This window comes from Pinus tabuliformis, chromosome 6, assembly GCF_031772625.1.
Source record: "Pinus tabuliformis cultivar Carrire ecotype Pingquan chromosome 6, CPIR1, whole genome shotgun sequence".
Lineage (NCBI taxonomy): Eukaryota > Viridiplantae > Streptophyta > Pinopsida > Pinales > Pinaceae > Pinus > Pinus tabuliformis.
In genome coordinates, this window is record NC_142292.1 from 942,041,406 (window position 1) to 942,052,407 (window position 11,002).

At 35.0% G+C, this 11,002-nt stretch overlaps 1 pseudogene; it reads right to left on the reverse strand.

The window, feature by feature from the left end:
* Nucleotides 1–8,964: 8,964 nt before the first annotated feature.
* Nucleotides 8,965–10,716, reverse strand: LOC149262020 (uncharacterized; annotated as a pseudogene).
* Nucleotides 10,717–11,002: the final 286 nt, after the last annotated feature.

Below are 11,002 nucleotides of genomic sequence, written 5' to 3' on the forward strand. Positions count from 1 at the left end.
ACCATCACTTGACACTCTAGTGCTAGATATAGGAAGCCATTCAATTCCTTGTCTATCTTACAATGAATAAAATTATGGGTACAACCTGAATCAATCAACACTATTACCTTTTTCTTCTTGATATTTCCATCTATATTGAGAGTTTGAGGAGTGTTAATTCTTGCCAATGCATTACAAGATATGGTCGGAATCATTTCTTCTTTATTTGGGGTTGGTTCTTTGTGTATATCCTCTTCTTTTGATGTTTCTTGTTCCTTTTCTTCCTCCTCTTCACAATATATGTAAAATAATTTCTTCTCGGCACACTTATGACCTTTAGTGTATTTTCTATCACAATTGTAACAAAGCCCTTTTGCTCTTTTTCCCTCCAATTTTTGTAGTTCAACCTTGTAGGTTGTGGAAGGCTAAGAAAAGCAACACTTCCATCTTTATAGTTGTGAGTGGTAGACTTCCTTGTTGCCATAATTTTGCTTTCATTTTTTCTGGCCACCCTGAATTCATTCTCCAATGAATCAAGTTCCCAAAGGAGAACCTCATGTTGGATGTTATCCTTTAAAATCAATATGAATACATAAATCCTATAATACTCTGGAATATCATTTACCCTTATATTCAATTTTTTGAAGTCCTGAATGTGCTCTGCCATTGAACCCTTTTGTTTGAGATTTATCAATTGGCTAAAGAATGTGTTACTCTTTGTATCCTCATAATGTGCTACCATTTCCTCTGTAAAAATTGACCAAGTGAAAATTGATTTACGAGAACAAATCCACTGATACCATATAAACTGATTGAGATCTAAATATAAAGATGCAAAGTGTACCTTTTGTGTGTGTTACACAATATGGAGATCAAAATATTGCTCCATCTATACTATCCATGTTACTGGATCCTTGCCATCAAACTTCCTCATATCGATATTTGGAACATTGTGGGTCTTTAATCCAAAGTTAGAGTCTTTGAATCATGATTAACATTCCTTTTGTTCTCATCATGAGTTTCATCAAAAAACCTTTTTTCCATTAGGAAGCATTTCTTGTAGCAACTTTGTCAAACCTTCCTTAAAACCTTCCATCTTAGCTTCCATGTTTGCTTTTAATCCATCCTTCAAACCTTCCATGTTTATTTTTAATCCATCCTTCAAATCTTCCATGTCTGATTTTAAATCATTATTCAAACTATCCATCTTAGCTCCCATTTCATTTTTGGTTACTATTTGCGAGAGTAAAATTTGTTGCACTTGGTCTCATAATTTTGATATATCATTGTTGCATTTCCTCCTCTTCTTCATGGTCATAGTAGAGTTTTAAAGTTGCTTGCTAAGTGTTTCCATTTTCTTGCTTCAAGTCATTATGGAATAAAACAATGATATTTATGTTTCACTATTCCCCTTGAATCACTTCAAACTAATTTTTCAAACAAAACTTATGCAAATTTTTAAAAAATACACACATTTTTCTTGCTTTGTAGGAGCTCGATATTTAATCTCTTGTATCTCTATACTTTTGGATCTCCAAGGTTTTAAATTTTGTTCTATGGTATCCCTCTTAGCCTTCTTTCCAACCCCACAAGTCATACCAAGATTGGATTCTTTGAGAAAGAGTTATGCCCGATCTCCCACGATGACATGATTATAGACTGGTTCAGTAGAGTGAACTTCTACGAAGTGCCACGTGTCACTTTTTCAACCTTTGGCCCTAAAAATGATACAAAACAATCTATATTCTGTGAAATTTTAGTCACTTTTTATGAAATTCAAATCCGATGCTCGAAGAGAAAGTTATGATGATTTTCCCTAGGTCACCTATTTGATATTGAATTCGAGAGCCTGAAAAAACCTTGACTTCCTTAGATCATTTCTCCAAAAATAAAGAAAACCAAGCTCTGAAATTTTTACAATAAGTTCACCATGATTTCGAATCCACGTGACCAAAATTTTAGTTTCTGAAGATTCGTAGAAAATAATTTATAGCGAAACTACCAAGATGGCTTGTTTGAAGCAGTGAAACCCTAAAATCCAAATCTTTGATACCAAATGTTATGCAACCAGCTCACAAAACAAAAGAAAATATAGATCAACGACTTAAAAATTATCCTTTTCGAGGGGGAAACCTCCTTTCATTACATAAATGAATAATTATTGGATGATGCAAATGACAAGACATCATTTCTATATATAGGAGTCGAAGGGGTCACAATATAATCAAAGACTACATAACAATAATAATGTAAGGGAACAACAAAAACAATAAGGGGTCTACTCTGACAATAAAAATATGGGTCTGCACTAGTATTTAGGGACCTAACATACCTCGAATAAGATTAGGTTCTTTTGGCTCTTATTATCGATGATGAATTTTGGTGGGGTCCTTTTCACCCACATATTGAATGGAAGAGGTGGTCTCCCTCTTCAGGATCCTCTAGTTATTCATGTTTGATCATTGTAGCCATGGTGGTAACATTGGGTTTTGCATCAATGATTTCATTTCCTTTATCCTATTCTAAATTTGAGTCGGAACTAAAGTCTATTTATTTTTCTTTAAGCTTCATTAGTGTTGCGACAAGGGATTTTTTGGAACTCACGCCACTTTATATTGTCCTTTTTTGTAGAAATAACTCAAAATTTATCGTTGTTAATGAATTAAGACTAAAAATAATAGATATAAATTTCTCATACTCAATCTATGGAAGGGAAAACATACAATAAAAGCACATGAAATCATTCAATCACAATGAACATAGTATTTTTATTGGGGAACACAACTTGGAAAAACCCTTCCTCTGTTTGTATTATATCATATGAGAAAAATTGATCTATTACAATGACAACTTCAATCCTTGAAGCTCAACCTACACTGCAATACTGATCTCTTCCTCCTGAGTCTGCTCTGGCAAATACTTAAGCCAAATCTAGACCTCCTACTCCTCCTATTTCCTTATGCAATTCATGAGGAAATTGGCTCCTAAATAATAAGAAAATATCTTATTTGCTTTTGAAATTCCCAAGAGAAAATCCTCACCTACTACATACAAACTATGTACACTTACTCTTATACAAAAATAAATACATTGATTCTTTTTTCCTCCACTCAACTAGGCAATTCAAATTTCATGCATGACTAGGGATATTTTTATTAAATTGATTAGTTAACTGAGATATCAGTGAGTTAACAACATATACAACTACTAAACTGAGCTCCTACTAACTCTATTCATGACTAGAGCACAAATAATTGAGTTTCACTTATTATAACTCCACTAGAATGCTAGATCTTAGCAATCAACTCATGCACAACTCTACTTCTTTTCCACAATCTTGAATTTACTAACTTAAATAAGTGAATTGGCCATGCGACTCCTACTTACTACAACTCAATTCATCCTTTTGATGTGGAAATTTGAATTTCTCCATTTGACTAAAGCACAAGTCAAATGAATCATTTTCTTGCTAAAATTTAACACTCCCTCTTAGCAAGAAAAGAGTTTTGCACAACCCCAATCCTGCTCCTCCTAAGGAATGTACTATAACACAACTAACAATCCCTCTCATTATAGTTGTTTCGACTACAACAACTACAACTAGGAAGCATACAAAATACTCAATGTGTCTTTGAGCTGCAATTTTCTCCCGAGTCTCTGACTGCTGCTAGCCTTTGCAACTATCGCTCAAGATATGACTACATCAAATGGCATTGATCCTTTTGTTACTAAATATTGTGGGCCATTGTAGCAAGGTTAATTATCCATGAGAAGAGTATACTGCAACTGATACTTCTCTCCTATGGACCCTTCCCAAATATTTTCAACTCTGGGATTAAGGCTCTACATCACCCCATCTCACTCCTAGAGGTATAGTTGCATGCATGGAAAAATATACCTCCACCTCTTAGATATTTTTAACTCGAACATGAATTTGTTTTACTTTTCCAGTAGAAACATGCTTCAGATATGCTTTCCCTATACTGAACACCTCATCATATCCTTTGTCTTAAGTACAACTATAAAAACTAGATTTTTCGTTAGGCCATGCACATACATTACATTCTTTAGGTGAAGATGAGAACATGAATCCCTCTTAAAGGTGAGAATGCCAATACATTTGGTACATATAGGGCCCATCATCTCCAAGCTCTATGGGTAGTTGTAGGTCCTTCTCCTCTAGGATGTTGAAGAACTACTTACTTCCTGGAATATGATATGAGGCACCAGAGTCTAGGTACCACTCACTCTCTCTTATTGTGATTTCAATGCAAGAAATGAGGGTGAAATCCAACTCAAATTGTGGTGTGAGATCATCTCCTCCTCCTCCTCCTGCAGGCTCCTTACTCGCTTTTTTGTGTGGAAACTTGGTTGCATAGTGTCCATACTCATGACAGTGAAAGTATTTAATTTTACTGAGATCTTTCTTCTTTCCATGGTTTTGGCTGGATTCTGCATTGCCTTGGGCCTTCTTTCCTTTCCCAACTATAGCAAAGTATTCTTCCTCATCAGTTCTGGATGTGACACCATCTCTAGTGTTTCTTCTAATCTCCTCATGCACCAAGTCAGACCAAAGTCTCTCCCAATTTGGGAGCTTGTCTCTTCCATTAATTGAATCCTAATAGTTGTGTCAGGACTTTGGAAGACCAAGGAGTGCTGATATCACTACCTTAGATGGTAGCACGGTCTCTCTAACTCCTCCAAGTTCATCTCTGACCTGAGTGAATCTAGATATGTATTGAACAATGGTTTCATTTTTCTGCATTTGAATGTTTCTGAGCTTATCTTTCAATGTCAATTTCCTAGCATCAGTGCTTCTTTTGAATAAATCTGTGAAGTTTTTCCACATTGAATAAGTAGTTTTCTTGCCATGCAAACTCGAAACCACATGGTATTTGACTCCATCTAAGATAATCCCCATGGCTTTTGTTGTGTCTTTCTTCCACTAAGACAGTTGTTGTGCACCTAATGTTGTTTGGTTTTGCAATATCAGTTTGTGTGTACTCCAATACACCATTTCCATCCAACACAGCTTCCATCCTTTTTTTGGTTTTAGAATATCAGTTTGTGTTTACTCCAACACTACATTTTCATTCAACACAGCTTCCATCCTATCTTTCCAAGATATGAAATTCAAACTTCCCTCCAATGTATACTCAAGCCTCAATCCATAGATATGCATTGTTCCTACACTGAAGAAATACATGTACCAAAAATATGTTATTCAAAATTTCTCTGAGAGATGATGAGGAATATGGTTTCTATACAATTTTCAATATCTCTTATACCATGTAGAAATAACTCAAAATTTGCAGTTGCTAATGAATTTATATTGAAAGCAATAGACATAAATTTCTTCTACTCAATCTATGGAAGGGAAAACATACAATAGAAACACATGAAAAAATTCAATCACAATGAACACAATGTTTTTACTGGGGAACCCAACTGGGAAAAACCCCTCCTTTGTTTGTATTATATCATATGAGAAAATTGATCTATTACAATGAAAACTTCAATCCTTGAAGCTCAGCCTACCGTTACACAATATTTTGTCACGCCTCCTGCACTTCCCCGTGTCATACCCCGAAGTGCTTGAAACTTGGCAATCATGCAATGTACCCATCCTGATATACAATTTAGATCCTCCCTGAAACATTGATGGAAACATGCCTTGAGCCTTCCCTGAAGAAGTAAGCTCTAAAACCCTAATTTCAGGATCAGCGCAACCCTAACACTAGCAACTAGTGTTGATGGCGAGTTGCACCATACTGGCCTCGCGCTGCCAGCGTGCTTTTTACTTGGATACTCACGTTGATCCCTAAAAGGCAAGTTTTCCCAAAGAGGACAAGAAGCTTCGTGATCTAGAGGCTTCTAGAACGATGAATTGGAGGTTGTTCGGTGTGGATGTGGTCAAATTCTCCCAATATTGTCCTTTGATATTATCCCTATGAGCTACCTCGTTGAGATGAGGGCCTTCTCCTATATTTGGAGAGATCCTAACTCCCTTTCCCTGCCTATATATTCATCCTCTCCCATTCCCAAATGGTTGCTCTTTGGTTATTTGCACCCTTATGTTGAGATAGTGCCTACATGCTACTCATTTTTCTTGGAGAAGGAGTGCTTGGAGAGCTTGAGCTTGGACTTGGATATTCACTCGAGGAGAGCTTATTGACATCAAGGCTTGATTGTATGCTTCCTCCTTTATTTCATTAATATATATAACTGCTGGTTCACTTTCCATAAATGTTTGTGTTAATGCATCATTTATCTTAATGCTCCTTGATTTGTTAAGTGGATTACTTTCAATTATGCTTATTGTAATTGTATTCTTTGTGGTGTCTTTAATCTCTTCTGCAGGTATACAAATGTTGTGAGAAGTAGAGCTGAGCTTGAGGCACAAGCGATTCGAGGTCTTCAATAAAGGAGTACGTTATAGCATCAGAACGAGGTAGGCCATCTTCCTCTTCTCTCATTTTGATTCTAATTTAGGAAAGTATCCTTGTAGATTGTCACGTAGGTTTCTAGTCCCACTCATTGGGCTAAAGGGAGTGTCTCTATCCACAGAGAGGATTTCCTAGACAACACCTACACTGCAATATTGATCTCTTCCTCCTGAGTCTGCTCTGGAAAATACTTAGCCAAATCTAGGCCTCCTACTCCTCCTATTTCTTGATGCAAGAGAAAATCCTCACCTACTATATGCAAACTATGTACACTCTCTAGTATACAATAATAAATACATTGATGCCTTTTTCCTCCACTCAACTAGGAAATTCGAATTTCAGGCATGAATAGGGATATTTTTAGTAAATTAACTAGTTAACTAAGAGATCAATGAGTTAACAATAGTTACAACTACTCAAATAAACTCCTACTGACTATATTCATGACTAGAGCTCAGATAATTGAGTTTCATTAACTATAACTCCACTAGATTGCTAGATCTTAGCAATCAACTCATGCACAACTCTACTTCTTTCCCATAAATTCGAATTGACTGACTTAACTAAGTGACTTGGCCATGTCACTCCTGCTAACTATAACTCAAGTCATCTTGTTGATGTGGAAATTCAAATTTCTCCATTTGACTAAGGCACAAGTCAAATGAAGCCTTTTCTTGCTACAATTTAACATTTTTTGTGACTTTCAATTACCCTTCTTTTCCTATGACTTGATCTAGTTTTATTGAGGTTGGATCTCTTTGCTATGTCCTTTGTTTTATGATTTTGGGCCACCTTTTCCTAGATTTTGTTGCATTGGATTTGTAGATTTGAACTCCCACTTATTCCTCTACTTCAATTCTGCTAAATTTTTACAACATATTGATAAGTTACTCCCAGTGGGGATATTTCCAATAAATCCATATCCATTTGTATATACGTAAATAGACCACTATGGTACTTCAAAAATATGTGCCTCTTGGAGTTTATGATAGCCGAATTTGAGCGCAATATATATAAATTATTGGTTTACTCTAACATCATCTAGTTTCTCTTCTATAATAGGGTTTTCCATCTTGTGTGTTGGTCATCATCATTCCATACATGGTAGAACTCCTCCTTAATGGCATCAAAAAAATCTTCCTAGGTAGTTCTTTCCTTGAATATCATAGTATCATCTTCTTTGTGTCTCACCTAGTAACCTTCCCACCAATATTTGACATGGGGAAGGGATTTAACAAGTGAAAGGGTGGTATTTTTGCACTAAAATCCATTAGATGTCAACTAGTTTTACGATGAAATTACGTAGGTACTTCGACGAAACATGGCTCCCATTTTAATTGGTGTAATTTCGTTGAATAATTTGATGAACATGTTGTCATCGGATATCTAACACCCCTTCATCATATATTCTCATCGAAATCATTCATTATTTTTTAAACATAATCGTTGGATATATGAAGAATGGTTGTCGAAAGTGCGTTGGATATCCAAGGAACAATTCTGATGAATTTCTGAAAGAGAATGTGGGTTACTTTGATGGAAATCCGTCACATAGGCAAATAAATGTTGCATTGAATATTCAACATCTAATGAGGTCATATGATAGAGGTTCCATACCTATGATGGGTATGTTTGCCGGAATGCTTGTCGAATATTCAATGAGTAGTTTCGTTGAACTTTGGACAAGGAATGCCAGATCCTCCGATAGGAGTGCATTGGATATTCAACAAAACTTTGTGTTGAATATTTGACGTCAAATGAGGCTATCTGATAAAGGTGTCATACCTCCAATAGGTATGTTTATCAGAGTTCTCGTCAGATATCTGACGAATATTAATAAAAAACGTCAAATATCTGGTAGATATGTGTTCATTGGATATCCAATGAACCTGTAGCTAGTAAAAAAAATTAATAGTTTGTGAGGATGGTTTATGTCCATCGTTTTTTCCTCCATTAGTACTAGCAAAAGTTGATTCTTCAAAAGAATTGGCCAAATCTTTGTCAAACTTAAAATTGAGATAAGTTGAACTTGATAAATACAAGAAAGTGTGCCAAACACAATCTAATGAAATTTTAGCTTTGAGACAAGAATTGCAGGGTAAAGATCAACAAATTAAGACTTTAGAGGAAAATGAGAAATAATATTAAGATGAAATAAATTATTTGAAATATCAACTTACAAGAAAAATTCCAGTAAGTGAAGCCAAGAAAATTGTTTGGGATAAAATAATTCCTTCCAAGGCTAGGTTGGCCAAGAGTTCTCATATAGTCTCTACCTAGTTTGAAAGAATTTGGAGATTGTTAAGCACATTTTCTAGGAGTGATGGTTTTCTAATTGATTTCGAGGTTTGTTTGAGGCTACTCAACATGATGTGTTACTTTAGGATAGGATGAATTGGCACGTATCCTTGTACAATGTTAGTCATTCTACAATGCCTTTTTAAGTCTTTGGCATTGCTTGGAGATCTCAGTTTTGTTTGTGCCCTGGAATTCATGTGTATGTTTGATTTTAATCAAGAGGTTTTCTCTTTTTCTACTTTCAGTACATTGTCAAAAGGTGAGGTACATCATTGAAACTTTTGGTATAATATTTTCCCATTGTTTGTTCCTCACAATTCCAATTTTCTAGATTTAAGATTCCATCTTGCTTCCCCTTCAAATTTATGTTTTCACGTTCTAGCTCCAAAAAATCCCCAACACTTATGGGAGGATAGTTTTGTGCAAGAGGTGACTTTGCAAAGTGGCCAAGTGGTTGTAAGATTACATCAGATGTATTGTGTCCAAAAAGCTACAATTAAAGACACATAAAATTAGTTAACGATATTGCAAGACATAAATAATTGCTCAAAATTTCACAAAAATAAATTTGCAAAAAGGAGAATGGGTTGAATTTCATATGTGATTATGAATCATAATTCTTATCACCCCTAGCAATAATGCATGCTTACAAAAAGAGAATTTCCTATAACTTTGCAGTGATGAAGACAAAGTATAAAACTAACAGTCAATTCACATGTAGCTATGAAACTATAAATCCATAGAGTTTGGCTTGAACTAATTGTAGAAATGTAATGCACCTGTGAAGATTGGTGATTTCAGTTCATTGCTAGTTTGAGTATCTCAAATATAAATATCATATTCTCCAATGGTCTTAATAGGTTAAGTAACAACGTAATAATGCATATCATTGCACTCACAATGGAAGTAACCCTCCATAAGCTCTTTCCAGCTTTCATTGTCGCTTTAATATCTACATGAGTTCTTTTAGGGACAACAACTTCATGCATTCCAGCTTCGCAGTCACCCCCTATAAGCCACTCAAGTTGGTTTGCAACAAATGTAAACAAAATCAATATGTTAGCCCCGTAATCTAGATTCTCAATAAGCCTCAAATTGATATATTTGTAAATAGTGAAATGTTCAATCCTACTACCTATTTGCCAACTTAAATGAAAAGACAACCAACGAGGACGTGAACTTCAAATTTTTGACCATTTGTCAACCAAATGCATTGTCCAAGGAATCTATGGCCACCTTGGATAGTCATAAAGTTAATATCGTAATGGTAACTTGCAAATACAATCTCTTCTTTTCCATGTCTTGAAATATTACTCCCTATAGAGTGAGCAGGTGAGGTCCCTACAAGAAAATTAAAGGGAAACAATTGGTGGCAACAATGCCCAAAATTAATGCAGATTAAGATATGTCCAATAAGTTGAAAATTTAAATTGGGATATATCCTGAAAGAATTAAAATACTTGTTGCATCATTGAAGTAAATTAATTTTTGAAGACCCAAACCCAACACCTACCATATTTTCCACAACCTACCGAGATAACTAAATAAATACACTAGAAAAGGGGCTAGTAATAATGGAACAAAATGCTTTAAAAATTTTAACAAAAAAGACAACTACTATGAGAATAAATAAGAAATAATATATCTAGATCACCTCAACAGTAAATATCATCATAAAACACAATCCATCTGCAGTATCCACACACTCTGGGAACCCTTTCGACATCACAAAGTTAGAATTTATCTTCTCGCAATGAAGGAAAATATAGGAGATCATGAAGAGAATATGATTCAGAAATAAAGTATAGGCATATTTTCTAAACAAGGAAATAAAGAATGAAGACAAAAATAAATATGGCATCCCATATCAGACCCTAAAACATGTCTCCAATGTTTGAAATCCCACTCTCCATGTGTATCTCCCTTTGGGATCAACACAACCAGGAATATGGGGTCGATATTCCTCTGGTACATCTTGGATTTTCATTTGCATCTCTTTGTCTACTGCAACTCTAGGCAACTCAATTCCACCTAGTGTTACTCCTACCTACTCTACCAAAGATCCAAGAAAAGATAAATTATAATGTATACAATACCATTTCCATTCTACTTTAGTTTATAGTACATTTGAAATTTTTAAAAACATACATTGTAAACTTAATTTACAGTCTCAAATCTAAACAATGATGATTGAAGAATGAGATTATGTACACAAAACATAATATGCACTTATTATCTAAGGATTGCCTCCTATGTAAACATTTCTTTGGCCCAGTGCA